Here is a 16,326-nt window from a genome sequence, read left to right on the forward strand (position 1 = left end):
CAGTTATCTCGTTTTGGCCCAACGGGAACCTGTCTCTAGTACATCTGTCGCCCATGATAGTCACTTTACATATATTTCTGCGTTCACGGACAGTTCAACCACAACTGAGTGCACATCAGTGACCTTACTCGCGGTAAACAACGCAAGTGGTATAGATAACATGCGTGTGCGCTGCAGCAGATCTGCACCATTTGCCACCGTTAATTTTCTTTTTTCTTTTCTTTTTCTTTTTTTGCAGTCTCAGCACAGGCACGTGATGCAAGCGTTTCAGTTTAATCCTGTGGGGTTTTGATATCGAACTACAGCTGTATGCAGGTGTGACAAAACGTAAACAGAACACGGGGCAGTAATTAAATCACGCTGGAGGCATGCCGGAAGTTCAGAGTCTCAAACGCAAATGTATCGCTGTCATGCTCGCTCGTTGGTGAGGCACGTTTCTTACGCTAGGCAAGCTTTGAAATGCTTACAAGGCGTGCAGCCTGTCGCGTTTACTGTTGAAGACGTTTGTACATCCCGTTCAATCCCGTTTCCCCCTTTCCCAGTGCCGGGTAGCCTACCAGGCTCAGCCTGATTAACCTCCCTGCCTTTCCCTTATGACCTCAATTCTTTACGGCTGTCGTGCGTATACACGACGACGTGCGGTCGCGCCCTTGTGCGCTCTTCGTGCTGAGTTCTTACCTTCATTCCATTCTTTTTTAAGTCCGGCTATACTGGAAGTACAGAAGTCGTAGAAAGCTGCTGCAATTTTACTCCTTAAATATTTACGGCAAATCTCCACCTGTTCTACGAGGAGGCGCACTTCGACATTGAGTTAATGTGTCTAGAAAGTGCTAAGCAACCCTATGGTACACCACATAGCTGAACCAGACAGACCCGCTCTAATGAACACCATTCGTATTTTTCCCTAATGCACGCTCGGCAAGGTCTAGCGCTTTCGACTTCGCTACCAACACGCCGTAATATCTTGCAACAGCATATGGAGCGATTTGTCGAGGCGACTCCATTACATGCAGTTGCCGACGCTAGCGACTAGCCAATCCGCATCATTCCGTGTCTCCCCTCGAGCGCAGCGCCCGCGACATTCACGTAACTGCACGCGCGAAAGTGGACTTGATCCAGCGACAGGACAAGTCACCGATTCGACGAAGCGGCAAAATAAAAAAAAAAGTGTGACAACGAGTTTATGGGCACTGGCCCCACCAGCTCTTTCGCGCTGTGCAAGATAAGCCATAAGCGAAAATGCATGCACAGGAAACGACTGCCCATGGCAGTGGAGGGCTTACTGTGTGCGCGCGGAATGAAAGGCGTGGCACTAGCGCGAGAGGATGGGATAGAGAGCGATGCGGGCAGCCGTGCCAAGACACCGTGGTCGCGGGCTGGCCGAGATCCATCATCGCACCTCTTCGGTAGACGCCGGAGTGCCTGTCAAAAGTGGAGCGTGGGGAGTGCGCTCCGCTTCTGTGCGTGGCGCCTATCAAAACTGCTTAGCGTTATATAAAAAAAAGCAATTTGTTCTCGCCAGTCGCGTGGTTCCTGTTGCTGTTACGTTGAGCCTGTGAAATACTGCGAGCGTTCGCCGCCACCGCTTGGGCTTCCGCACATTAACGTGCGGTAACACTTAGTCGCTACCTATCCTCTGCATCCATCTGAATACAGCTACATCCATCTGAATGCAGCTACATCCATCTGAATGGACGCATCTAATGAATGGACCACAGCTAGTCACGTTCGAATGCGATGAATCAAACGCCTAACCCCTTGTGTTATGCTGGCGAGCTGGTTATTCTCGGTTTCGCGCACTGTTTCGTAATTTATTTCCGGTCACGTGTTCTCACAGCGCAGATCGTTAGTTAAAGGTTTCCTGTAGTGATGTTTCATAGCAGTGAAGCATGTACTTGCTGCGAGTTACATGTTGTATTGGGAAATGGTAGGCGAGCCTGCTGTATACGCCATTACTCGCGGAGCTGCGTCGGTGGTTCGACACTGTTTTCTTTGCCAGATCGAAGCAGTTAGCCGGTTTTAGGCTTGATCCTCCCCCTTTGTTCACACGTTCTGGGGCATAGTAAAACGAGCCCGTCGCAGCAGTGAGTTGTCTTCGCAGGCACGCGTAAATTTGAGCGTGGTGCAGCATAGCTTTTAGTGTTGTTTTACTGCACGCTCTCTCTTCGTTAAGCATTAAAAAAGAAATCGAACACACCTGAATCAGGCATGTTTAAGTCACAGGCATTTATTTATCTGTGCTGCCGAGAAAGGAATGCTTCCGACACAGTTCTGTCGGAATATAATAAATAAATAGTTCTGTCGGCGCCAGTATTCATTAGGTTCTAAAGGTGTGGTTCAGCACACTGATCGTTCCCACGCGTGGAGGACATTTCCTTGGGCCCGTGGACACGGTGTTAGACGGATGAAGTAGTTACACCTATTTACATACTACGATCAGCAATTTGATCGGTTAGCTGTATTCTAAATGCTGCGACGTCGTATACAGCTTACTTTCGAAGAAAAGTACTCCTGCTTTTAGTCTAGCACATGCGCTGTCGGAACAATTATTGTATAACAGCCATATTTCTTGTCAGTGAAAATAGTGATTCGTCATTTGAATACCACTCGCGGTGTTCCCTTCGAAAATATACCCGCCTCGGTCACTCAGCGGCTACGGCGTTTTGCTTCCAAGCACGAGGTCGCAGGTACGACTTCTGACCCCTGTGGCCGCATTCTGATGAGTGTGCCACACAATTACGCTCGTGTACCACAATTTCTGGCTTGTTGAAGCCCGGCAGATCGAAATTATTTCGAAACCCTTACGCTACGGCGTTTCTGGTATTTCGATCAAGCGTTGCTTTGGAACGCTGAACTAAAGCAATCAACTTCGCGATAACTTTCCGACCTTTTTTGCCGCTCTACGATGGCAGTCAAGAGATGATTCGGAGACAAAGCAGGGGCTTCAGAACAAAGAAGACCCGTGCCTGCAGTCGGGCGTAAGGGGCTCGAGCAGCCGCGTTGCTGCAACTTCGCAGTCGGAGGAAAGTCCAGTGAACTTCCGTGTAAAGGCTTCGCGTGCACGAAGCTACCTCTGCTCTACAGCAGGCCACCGCGCCACATGCGAACGCTCCTCGTACGAAGTCGCACAATGTAAGCCCAAGTCGCGATTAAGGGCGGCGTAGCCCAGGAAAATTAAGCGCGCACGCAGTAGTAGTCAGATGAGTGCACACTGTATATTGTGGTTGTGTTTGACATCAGTTGTTTGGATCGAGCATTAGAGTATAGTGTCCTGGGGAACAAGCGGTTTTCGTTGGAAGAAGGCGAAAATAATGCGGCCCCGAATGCACTGAAACACGTCCCCGATCACATTAGTGTTGGCGGAAGCAGCGCGTAGTCGAAAAGGCTGCTCGCACCCGGACTTGTGCGTGACGAATTACATGTCAACAATTACTTGTAATCAATTACAATTTTGGTACTTTTGTAATTTAACGATTACTTTGTTGAATCGGTAACGCTCACTGTAATACGATTACATTATTCAGTAACACCAATTGCATGTACCCAGCATACTTTTTGACGAAACATGCTGTACGATAGCCGACGCAACGCTGATTACTTAAAATTGGTAGGTACTACAGTGTCTAAAAGGATAAAAAGTTGTACATGAGTTACCTCCTTCCCACCATCAGCGCCGTGCAGTTACGCTTTGATCACCTGCACGGGGTCGCAACGAGGTTTTGTGGTTGCCTCGAAGATGTGTGAAGAACGTGAACTGATGAGACTTCCAGATTTTCACACCTCTCTCTGTCATCCAACATCCTGAGCTTTTCTCTTTTTAATCTCTCTCTCTCTCTCTCTCTCTCTCTCTCTCTCTCTCTCTCTTCTTGGAAGCGATTTTAGACGGCCTTCATGGGCTTTAAGAGTTTCTGCTCACTTATTCGCTTAGGGCCGTCTGTGCTTGGCTTCTCTGTGGTAGATATAAGCCGTTGGCAGTTAAGCGCACATGTTTCAATCTGTTTAACAAATACGCGACTTGTATACACCGATTTATGTGATTGTAGAGTTAATAATGTCCAGTTTGATACTAAATTGCATTACACATTTTGCCATCTTTTCATGGAACGTGAACGCGAGCTGCGGTCTGTTATACATCGTTTGAGTCTGTATGGTTAAGCAATGAAGGGTGCCGGAGGGAGGTCCATGCGCTTTGTTGGCCGACATACTGAAAGGGCGCTTCTATGGTTCGAAGCGATGTCCACTTCGAATATTTTATGCTAGGGAATCACCTATGGTCGATTTTTCAGCGTATCACTAGCCCTATCGGGAGCGCCTTCCCCTGGCCCCAGTAACAATGAAGCACTGCGTTTCATAGAGGATCCGGACCCTAGCATCGCGGCATTTTGAGTAACCACAGTCTCGCGAGAAAGGTGTTCGTACGTTACAACACAGTCATTTTCTCTTGCGCGCACATTAAGCAAGTTTGCAGCGTCACTGCAGATATCTTCATAGGAAAGCGAAGGAAGAATACTGATGAAACTTTCAAAATTCAGTTCTTATAATAATAATATTTGGGGTTTTACGTGCCAAAACCACTTTTTGATTATGAGGCACGCCGTAGTGGAGGACTCCGGAAATTTCGACCACCTGGGGTTCTTTAACGTGCACCTAAATCTAAGCACACGGGCGTTTTCGCATTTCGCCCCCATCGAAATGCGGCCGCCGTGGCCGGGATTCGATCCCGCGACCTCGTGCTCAGCAGCCCAACACCATAGCCACTGAGCAACCACGGCGGGTAAAATTCAATTCTTACTGAATGTAAACTGCGAGTGAAGAGCTGCAAAGGACGCATCAAGACGCAGGCTAGCTCGTTCTATTGTACTTCTGCAATGTTTATGAAGGTACGGAGGAAAGAAACGTTAAAGTAATCGATTACATTTTAATAATGGCTCGGTTACTTTCGTAGGGCAGGAACTGATAACGGTAATGAATGAAATTTTTGAAAGAAGTAATTGTAATTGTAATGGGTCACTTTTTTTCTGCAACGTGTACTTGTCTGCTCGCACTTTCTCCCATCCAACGCTGTAATCTCAGAGTCTCCTTATTTTAATTTAAAGTGCTCCTCCCCATGAAGTGACTTGTGCAGCAGCCCGCATAAAAGTACGAAGCGGTTATTCCAGCTGCTGCCAAGCGATACGGGATCACGTGCACGCAAGAAATGCGCTGCCCGGACTTTCTGAGTCGCCGCGAACCGAAGTGCCAGGGAGCTCTCTCCGCGTCAAACAGGCAACACGCCGCCCAGAGGCATTGCTGGCGCCTAATTTGGTACATAAATGAAAAAAAAAACTTGCAGAAGTGGTTGTTGCTCTTTCTTTTTAGCACTGCGCTGATTTGGGCCGGTTGGTACATGAAGGCCACACGTACCGTTGGGACAATGATACACTACGTGACCACGCGAACTCGTCGAGGATGTAACTACTCCCTCCCTCCTACGCCTTGTAACTACTCGCCGATCCACATGCGCGCGTCTAAATACATGCCACACTTTGACCGATGAGTCGTCTTGAAAATATATAGGGGACAAAGAACGCGCAAGATTTTTGAGGCATTTGCTATTCACAAGCATGCTGAATCTTGCGTCGGTGAACACTGTAAATCTTTGTTCAAAAAGCACTCGTCAAATCGCGAATGGGATAGCACCAGCGACGACGCACCGCCATTGTGCGACGACGCGGCTTCAATACCGCAGGCAGTAAAGTTGCTTCACCGGCGGGAGGAAGGTACCGCCACACCTGAGAGATCGAAATTCATGCCTTGACAAAATCACCGACCAGCGCTGGTTCTGTCATCGTCGGTCTATCCCACAGCCATGTACTACATCATTCGTTTGCTAAAGAAGTCTATCCTATTAATGATATTTTTCAGTCGAAAACACATGTTGAGAGAAACCGTGGCGGCACCGGACAGCAAGAGACAAGATGATTCCGTGAAGACACAGCATGCCATCAATGTACCGAGGACAAACTTGTGTGCGCCATCGCGTAACTTCGGGAACAAGCGAGGGATAGCCATTAAAAAATAGGCAAGCTCGCCACATTTCGAGACTTCACAGTCGTCAGGCTGCAGCAAATAAAAACCTGTGGCTTCTAGTCACTCGATCCGCCTTCTGCGTTCATTCATGAGCGCGTTTCTGCGTATTGCTTCGAGCCGTCGACACGCCTATCGCGGCGCCACACAAGCAAGCCGAACAATGGAAGAGCACTTCTGAGCCCCAATCCAGGGTAACCACTGAAACGTCATCTAAATGAGCGAACTGCTGCTTCCAGCGACGGAAACACCTCGCCCCGCAAGAATTTTAGCTTTTCTCCGTGTTCCCCCCTCTCTCTTCACGCTACCTCGCGATCCCCACACTCTCCATTAGAACCCGCGTCCCTCCCCGACAAAGCATTCCACCCAGTCGCACCCCGTCCGCATTTCTCGTGCAAGGAAGAGGAGTCGCCGTTTCAGGGCCACGCCACCGCCTCGCGTTTGCGGTTGCCGAGCCCGAATGATCGAGGGAGAACGGTCGACAGCTCGGCGGCGCAGAGGCTGGGCGACACTGGAAAGCTCTATGTGGTGCCGGGAGGCAAGCCTCCCTTTGTTTCCGGACCATGACTGGCCTTTTATGGCTAGCTGCTACTGCTGCAGTTTTGTGGTGCCAGAACTGAAACGACGAGGGGCCTGAACCCTCCGCACGGTGGCAACCCTTTAGCTCGAGTAACGTGGGCATCCATTGCTCTGGGCTCCCCCGTCGGGGGATGGAGCCATTAGCACAACACATGGCCCCAAGCCTCCCCTGCACGGCTGACGTCCCATCCACCCTTTTTTCTACCCATCTTGTTCTGCATTGTGAAGATTCCAGTAGTCCTGCCTGAACACGTACGAGTGCCTTTGTAGGTTTCGGAACGCGCTGTGAAAGCTATACCAGTCTTTTACGACGTCACAGTCGTTATGGCTCTCACTTTGCCGGCAGACGCTTCAAGCCGCGCCTCACCTTCCACTGTTTCCGCTCTTCCTCAGTAAACATGATTTGCCGTCACGGAGCATGGATAAGGCTCTTGTGCCTGGCTGCCAACCTGAATATCTCCACCAGGCATCTGCCGTTGTACGGCTAAATCTTTTCGGGACGGCGGTGCACGGCCGCGCCATGCAGATCTCCGAGCATTAGTTTAGAGGCGGGGTCGCAACGAAGTTTTGTGGTTTGCCTCGAAGATGAGTGAAGAACGTGCACTGGTGAGGCAGTGAGGGCAGCGAGAGACCGCCAATCAGTCGGAAACTAACTAAAGAAGCCAGTGTCGTTTGCAGCTTTCGGTAACAGCGATGATTACATGTCACCACTTATGCAAAATCAAAACAGCTCCTGTGTGCAGCCGCTGCAGCAAAAGTGTGGGGAATGGAAATCGGAATAAAAGACATTGTACCGCTTGGCTTACAGTGGACCATTCCCCCCGACAGCGCAGCTGGCAAACACCTGAAATTCCTGTTGTTTGAAGCTTGCGGTCTACTATAAAAGTGCTTAAAGAAAACGTTGATTTTTTTCACCTGTTGGACGAGGAGAACCTTCGATGGAGGAGTTTGTCCTATTCGGGATGGGGTAATTTCCATAAAGCAATAGCTGTGAAGTAAGTCCCTCATGATACACAAAACGGTTGTTCCAAGCAGCAATGGGAAGTTGAGCCGTCGGCGGAATTCACCGACGGTGAAGCTGGCCTGTGCACCCTCTGCTGCAGAGTCTTTGCTGGGGGTTGTGTTAATATGTCTGGTGAGGCAGCCTTCATGTACGTTGAAATGAGAGGGTTCTGTAAACTTGTGCTCACCAAAGGAAAAGCCCTTTTCTGCAGGAGCAACAGTTGGGTCCTCGTCTATAGGAGCAGAGGGTGATTGCCTCATCTCGTCATGTCGGGGTGCTCCATAAACCTCATCATTCGTACTGACTTCTGCCGTACGTCGTTTTTTTCTGGGCCTTGTGGGTGGGGTTGATTTCCTAGTCATGGGTGGCTTCCGCTTCTTTACGTATGCCGGTGGGAAAATGGAAGGTATGGCGTGATCTGCCGGCATGGTTCCATTTGAAAAATCAAGCAAAATGTTGCCACCAAACTCAGTGAAGTATCTTTTTTCAATCATCATTTCCTTCGTGAAGCGCTTGTTGCAAACGGCATCTTTTTGGATCAGCACGTGGTCTATGCGAGGAATGGCTTCTGCCCAGTTTTTCCTTGACCTTCTACTTTTCATCCCGCGCAATATGCACAGGCTTGTTCTTATGTGGTAGAAAATAAAGTATTCGTGTGCAGTTTGTCAATACGGCCCCCAACTATTCACTAGTGCAGTCCTGTTACGCGGGCAATATTGCAAATCATGGTACAGGTGCCCCAGAAAGTAAACGGAGCGCGCGAGCTGCTCTGGCTGAACTGCATCTCCCGGCGCTAACAGCGGTATCAGGAGCTAGGTAGCACACGCAAAGAAAATTAGCTGTGCCTTTCGATATGCTTTTAAATCCTGCCTAATTGAGAGCTCAGGCGTATGAGCGCTAGTTACAGCAGTCGACGCTAGGGCAACCTTTATGCGCTTGCAGAAACCATTTATTTCCGTGCCGTTTACTGATACAGCGGCATGGCCACCAAGACAATCGTCGCGTTTCCAAAGAAACAAACTGCGGACAGTGACAGGCGCCGTGCGTTTATCAAGCAAGCGCTTCAAGTTGTGGCAGACTCAGCAAACTCCCCTAAAGTCGACCGTTGGAAGAAGCGCGCCTTCTTCGGAGCCGCCTATAAGGCAGCGGTCAAAAACCTGTTGCATGAGAACCCTGACAACCGCATATTACGTTCACGCATGCCATATAGTACGCAATGCTGGTACACGCAGATGTGGTTCGGCCACCGCTCGCACGCTCCGTTTACTTTCTGGGGCACCTGTACCTGATGACATTTCAACCGTCTAAGAAGAGCTCTTCAACTTCTGAACTCTAGGAAATGCGCATAGACAGACAGCCTTTCTGATCACCTTGACTTAACGGTGCTATTACCAAGTGTGCGCAGTCGTGTGGTGTGGTCTGATCTTTATCTACAACGAACCTCTTTCTTCTGCAGCTGCCACATTTCACCACTCTTTAAGGGAAATTTCAACAATATCCGCCAACATACACAACTTGGGAGCATCAAAAGATCTGCAGTACTCCCCGTGTTCTTCAATCGGTCTGAGATGCCTTTCCCATCGAAGATCTGAAATAAACCGCTCGTCTGCACAAATGGCGAACCACAAGTGATCCCCTAGTTAATGCCACTTCCACCATCGTTGTTGTTTTTTAGGTCGCGCTTGGGTTTCCAAGCACTCCATTTAAGGCAATACGAAAAAAACCCGAGCAGCGAAAAGGTGTGCAGACCGGAAGTATTTCTGCACAGAAATAATCTTACCTTCGTCTAGAACGTTGGCACCACACGCCTCGAGGAATGACACTTAAGTACACACTTGTTCCAAGGGCTGCGATTCTTCGGAAACAAAAGGGCCGGTGCCTTCTTCAATATAGGCATTTCGTAGAACATGCTAGCGCACATCTGTTCGGCATCACACGTTAAGCCTTCACGCATTCACAACACGCAATAAGTAAACTGTCAGCGGCAGGGAATTTTAGAAACGAACGCGCGCACCAGGCGAAACAAGGTAGGAGCATGTAGGAGCACGGTCGGGCAGCTGCCGGGTGCCGCAGTGCCGAAAATTGCCGCTACCGGCACGCGGTGACGTCAAAATCTTGCCTCGCCGGCCAGAATAAGCTTTCCCCTGCTTTCCCGCTTTGCCGTGTTCGATTGGCTTCACAGACGGTGCTCGCAGTTCGTGGCTTCATTGGACAGAGTGCAAAATGATTGTAACGCGCGCTGCTGATAAGGATTCGCGTGTGAGCGGCCTGACTCTAGGAGCAAGCACGTCAGCGTTTCTAGCGTCGACGTCGTTGCTCTGTAGACAGGGCGGCAAATGAGAACGCGGCGTCTCACTGCCCGAAATCAAAGCAGCCTCGCTGTTGTCCCGATCCAGCCCGCGGCGTGGGGCCTTCGTCGGCTCCCTAATCACAGCCGCTCGCTGGGCCTGCCACAAAGGCGGAGACGAGCCATCATGGTGAACGAAAAAAAAAATACCATCGCCAGCTTTCGCTACTCCCGCTATTTGCTACCGCTAGAGCAGGACGACGGAAACGGTGCGCTAGCGTACACTATATCCCTTTGCTGTGTGTATTGAATATACAAAAGCCTCTTCGCGATTACCACAGGAATTCAGCCAACATTCTAAACATCATCCTACCACAACCGACAACCTCTTAGATATCGTGTAAGAAAAATGTGCGCCTTCGTAGTGTGCCTGATGTGTGTTTGAGCCTGCTGGTGAAAGGAGGTCGTTTGTCGTTGTCCGGCTATCTGTGGTTCTCGTTTCGCGTGTTCGTGTGCATTGTTCAGGCCGAGTGTTTGTCACGTCATTCTTTTATTCCCGTTTACCATGGTGAGAGCGCCACCCCGCGTAAAACCAAAATATGTAAATATGTAAAACCACGCCATCTCTGCGTATTAATCTTATCGTAAAGCCATAAACACGTCACCGTTATCTCTTCAGAACCACGGAAAAGTTATCTGGCTACTGGGACGGGTATTTGGTGGGAAATGCTCTGAATGGTATGTGATTATTTTGGGTGCTTGCGCTACGTCTTGTTTATCAGTGGTTTGTTTCCGGGTATGTAGCTCGTGCTTCGAAATACATTAATACAGTTCAATCTCGTTTACAGGTGAATCATCAATTTAGGAGGCGTGCGAGTACGTTCCGTTGCAATGTGTGCAACTTTTGTGGAAGTGGCGACCATTACAGCGTGCTAACGACAAAAACGCCGCAGGTTCTACTTTCTAAACTAAAGAAAAAGAAGCAAATAAGGTTGCATCTTTTAGCATTGTTAACCTTGTGGTTTTGTTTTGAATCCGGACAAAAGAAGCCTCTTTCATCAGCGCGCGCACGGCGCGTGACATGCTACTAATGAACCTCGCGAGTGAGCCAAATTCGCCGAGGTGTAGCTTGGGTGGATAATTGACCTGTGGGCTGTCTACAAGCGAGCACGTCCGCATCGTCAAACGGTACATTGCTCTTAACAGCGCTCACGTGACGCTCCCGCATTTAGATATGTACTATTGGAAGAAGTTACGGTTCCGCCTTTTCACACACATTGTGCTCGCGAGAGACCGTAAAAGTGTCGCGAAGCGCAGCAATCACGTCCAAATCGGTTTCGCTGTCTGCGTCTCCGCAAAAGGGCTGCCATTCGAAAGCGTGACTGGCGGCTATAGAGTTTGTCTAATTGCTCACAGACACTTTCAATTTCTTTTTAACCAACCAGCTCTCTGCCTTCGAGGTATATATCAGGCGGCGTGTCAGCGTTGAATTAAATGCAGTATGTTCCTTAAAGGGACTATCACAAAACATTACATACATACATACATACATACATACATACATACATACATACATACATACATACATACATACATACATACATACATACATACATACATACATACATACATACATACATACATACATACATACATACATACATACATACATACATACATACATACATACATACATACATACATACATACATACATACATACATACATACATACATACATACATACATACATACATACATACATACATACATACATACATACATACATACATACATACATACATACATACATACATACATACACATACATACATACATACATACATACATACATACATACATACATACATACATACATACATACATACATACATACATACATACATACATACATACATACATACATACATACATACATACATACATACATACATACATACATACATACATACATACATACATACATACATACATACATACATACATACATACATACATACATACATACATACATACATACATACATACATAGATAGATAGATAGATAGATAGATAGATAGATAGATAGATAGATAGATAGATAGATAGATAGATAGATAGATAGATAGATAGATAGATAGATAGATAGATAGATAGATAGATAGATAGATAGATAGATAGATAGATAGATTCAAAGCACCTGAAGTTCGCAAAGAGTGGTTAGCATAAGAAGTTAAAGATAATGGGGTTTTACGTGCCAAAACCACTTTCTGATTACGAGGCACGCCGTAGTGGGGGACTCCGGAAATTTCGACCACCTGGGGTTCTTTAACGTGCGCCTAAATCTAAGTACACGGGCGTTTTCGCATTTTGCCCCGATCTAAATGCGGCCGCCGTGGCCGGGATTCGATCCCGCGACCTCGTGCTTAGCAGCCCAACACCATAGGCACTAAGCAACCACGGCGGGTAGCATAAGAAGTTGGCGTCGGAAAGATGAACACCAGAAAGCTGGTGTACTTGGCAGTTCAGTTGGTATCAGACATAACCTATTGCATGTTGCATACATGTTTGAGAAACTTACACGGTGCCATTTCCTTGAAATCGAGTTTCAGGCCAATGAGACGCTCTTCTGCTTTGCATGTTATTGATTTACTTCTACAAACAAGCGATCCGCCACGGAGACTGCCTCGTTCTACTGTACACGTTTTATTCTTTGCTATTTAGTGCTATACCAACTCCGTGTTTTGTGCTGTTTATATTACGTCCGCTGAGCGTATTGACCGCCGCCAACTGCCGCTGTAGCGCCGGCAGCTCACAAGACGTAGTTTTTCGTTACGAGTGTATGCAGACACTTCGAAGTGGGCGAAAGGAAAACGCGAAACGATACAGATGAAGTAGCACCATGGGGAAATACATTCAGCAAGAGCTGACACTCCCATAGAGCTCAGCGGCCGAATTGAGTGCAGTACAACCAAGCCGCCGGCATTAATACGTGAACCACACTTACGATTCTACTTTTGGGCGCGTGCATTTTGAACGCTAGCTGGAACGCGTTACGCCGGCTGCGGTGATCGGGGTGGCATTTTTTTTTCTACTTCTACTGCTCAATTACGCGCGGTCTTTGTTTAATTTGTTCTATTGTTTAGCGAAAATGATTGTGAACGACCATTACGAGCCTCCATCGAATCTGTGCCACGTGCACTTTCGCAAGGTAGGCGCAAGACGCCTTGTGAAATGAGGAAATGTTTATTTTGTTCTATATAAATGCTACTTCCGGGCTTTTTGTGCATTCATACAATGTTGCGGCACCAGGTGAGCAGCAGTAGTTCCCGTTCGAAGCTCCACCGGATGGCATCAGCTGAAGAAAGTAAAAACAAGCATGCGACATTTTGGTAGGTGGACCTTATAGGAATGCTGCGTGCAGAGGCGAAACGTGCGAAAGTGGCGAATGGGAGGCATTACAAAGAAAAGCAACTCGCTTTTACATGCACGATGTAGAAAATACCCGACTCAAGCCAAACTATACCGTAAAACATGAAGGAAACATCTGATTTGCAAGCATTCCCCCATTCCAGGGCATTATTTCGTTTATTTCGTGCACCTTAAGAACACAGTTATACACGAGCGACTGCGCATTTCCAAAACAACTTGGCCTCATCTGACACGATGGTACGCTACGTACACAGAGGTGGCCACAACACCGGCTCTCAGCCAGACCATGCTAGACCATCCCAAAATGCCTTCTACTCGCACTCAAGACAAATGCGTGGGTGCAAAACCTGTTTCTAGTCGTTTGGAAGTCAATTATTATTACGTTATTATTAGGCATTACAACAATTTTCGAGTTACAAGCTCCTGGTTTTTGAGCTCCTCGGCGTTATCTTCTGAACCGTTCTGCCGGCACAGGCTACACGCGCCAATGTTATCATTCTTGGCAATCGCTCGCCGCGTTTTGGACAAGCGCGAATACCGAAAGAAGGCATACGTTGTTGCGGGGCCATAAAAAGCGTCACAAACTTGTCCCACTAAGATTCAGGACACGCCAACACCACGGCCGAGCTATTTTTCTCGAACTGCGTCACAAGTCTCAGTTCGTACCGTGAGCCTAAAACACGGAGCAAACGTGGCCTAAAGTGCTTGAAATGCGTCGCAGTCTGTCAAACAAGATTACTCACGTTGCCGTAGTCCAATAGTGAAGGGGTGCCGTGTCGAAGTAGGAATGCGCCGGGAGCCCAACAAACAAGGCTACACATAAAAACAAAAGAACAAAACAATCACCGCCCCTTCCAGTGCGTGAAGATGGTCGAACAGCGAACCTGTGTTAGTTACACCCAGTGTTACACCATGCAAGTCAAACTTCGCAATCAGTCTATATTGTAAATCTTTTGTCTCACCATGCTTACGCTTTTGCGGTAGGCAGCTTCTTCGTCAAGAGTACGCACTAGTCGTGGCCTTTCCATACTTGTAGCTGGGATGGAATGTGCGGAGCCACTAGAGAGAGAGAACATAATGCAGAGAAAGGCAGGGAGATTAACCAGAGGTAGTTCCGGTTGGCTACCCTGCGCAGGGGGAAGGGTTAAGGGGGATAAAATGAGAAACAGAGTGGAAGGGGGAGATAGAAAGAAAGGGAGACAAGCACGAACAAAACGCGTACACTACATAGCGGTAGGGGGCGGCATTCTTAGAATCTGTCAAGAAGCCCCGTAGACCGCAAGAACCTTAATAGCGCGAGTAAGGCCTGCGGAGCCACTAATCCAAAGCTCCATATATTGGGCGCAAGGCCCACCACTGGAGATGCGGGAGCTACAATCGTTTTGAGGATTGGTTGGATTGGTTTGACAATTGACGTGGTTGCCGCCACTTCTTGTTGGCGCAAAAAGCGCCGGCAGCAACGCGCTCCTAGTTTCGAGGTTCAATCGCTACTCACTGTTCGTTGGCCGCAAACCGCCAGCATAACATTTGTTTCTTTCGCGGCAGGGTAGAATCAATCGTCGATAAATTTGATGCCGATCTAGCTCGATGGTCGAAAACGCACCGTATGACAACCGTATATGATTTGCGTATACGATAGCATTCTCACAGGGGGAAAGGGGTCACTAAAATCCCTTCTCCCTGTAGAGCTCTTTTTTTTTCCCCGTTAGGTCACGTGTCCCCTTTCTAGCGAAGTCCTACAACGACGGCACAGGGTCCGCATAAACATATTCGCTGTAAAGAAAAGACAGGTGTGTCGCCGAACAGGCAAACGCTCACACGTCCAGCCGACCTCGCTCGCTTCGGCAGCGTGTCTGGCGCATGACGCATGCATCTGCCGCGTCTGGCGTGGCATTAGCCTGTCGCTAGGTGACGCTAGAAAAATAAATCGCAAAGAATAAGTTTATTTATGCGCAATTCTTTAGCATAACGGAAGCTAAGGGGGGGTATTAATACCAGCGTGGCGTATTTCCTGTTGCCAGTTTTCGCCCAGTGTCCCCTCTTGTTTAATTTCTTTCTCTGTGGTAGCACCGTCACGAAAGTCTGCTAGACTACGCGTTTTCGAAACGCGCTCCCTTTGTTACACCTGCCTTCAGGGCTCGAGGCTCGTTCCGTACTCCAGCTTCGCCTTCATATCGCAAACGGGGACGTGGTGACATGCCTGAAACAGGGGGTTTTGCTGTGTTCGATTTCTAGGTTCCCTTCGTCCACAGAGTGCCTCGTCGACGTTCGGCGCCATCTCTCTTCGTCCCGCTTCCCCTACGATAGCATTGCAAAAACTCGCACATGGCTCTACCGCAAACCGCGTATACTTTCCTTAATTGGCCGCTTCTTCGGGCCGTCCTCGTATTCAGAGTGCATCGGCGCTTCGCTGTTCGCGAAAGGTGCTGAGGGAACGAAGCCGCCACGTTCGTTTGAAGCTCAGCGTAGCAGCTGCCAGTGTAAGGCTGAACTGAGCAGGCTCTTCTATTGCCCCCGGGTCAGTAGGCGCACCAATTCATGGGCGAAATGGAAAGGGAAAGATAGAGACCGGGGGAGAGGGGGATAGCTTCCTGTCGTTTCTCCGCTCTGCTTGCTTCCAAGAGGAAACTGGCTGGCTCGGCAAAGAAGGCTAACCCTCAAGTGAACATAAATGGATCAGACGTCCTCGCGGACCCAATCTCCTCCTCCCAGCTTCCCCCTCCGGTTTCGCTTTGCGAAAGGGTTGAGCCGGAGCTGCCCGTTTCCTTGTTAGAGACAAATCGCGGTGCTCGATGCCACTAGCGCTACAGCGGGGGCAGAGAATGTCGTGGATTAGTCAGCACCGCCGCCGCTTTTTTTTTTTTTTTTACACTGGTGTATGTTTCACGACCATCGGAAAGCGTAGTTCGCTTACGCGGCATCAAAAAACTTGGTCATGGCTGTGAATCTAGTCTGTCGAT

At 48.5% G+C, this 16,326-nt stretch overlaps 2 protein-coding genes across 13 annotated transcripts in view; one reads left to right on the top strand and one right to left on the bottom strand.

Annotated features, from left to right (window-relative positions):
- LOC135902034 (uncharacterized) overlaps positions 1-10,182 on the bottom strand; it is a 436,762-nt gene extending 426,580 nt beyond the window's left edge. For 2 of the 10 annotated variants that reach the window (XR_011513949.1, XR_011513951.1), the window contains exon 1: positions 9,429-10,182. The gene's annotated coding sequence lies outside the window, so the exon portion shown is untranslated. The remainder of the gene's footprint in view (positions 1-9,428) is intronic. The other 8 variants (XR_011513950.1, XR_011513952.1, XR_011513948.1 and 5 more) reach the window with 5 other exon arrangements.
- LOC135902032 (protein sax-3-like) overlaps positions 1-16,326 on the top strand; it is a 178,419-nt gene that overhangs the window by 78,751 nt on the left and 83,342 nt on the right. The gene's annotated exons all lie outside the window — the stretch shown is intronic.

This window comes from Dermacentor albipictus, chromosome 4 (assembly GCF_038994185.2).
Source record: "Dermacentor albipictus isolate Rhodes 1998 colony chromosome 4, USDA_Dalb.pri_finalv2, whole genome shotgun sequence".
NCBI classification, from domain to species: Eukaryota; Metazoa; Arthropoda; class Arachnida; order Ixodida; family Ixodidae; genus Dermacentor; species Dermacentor albipictus.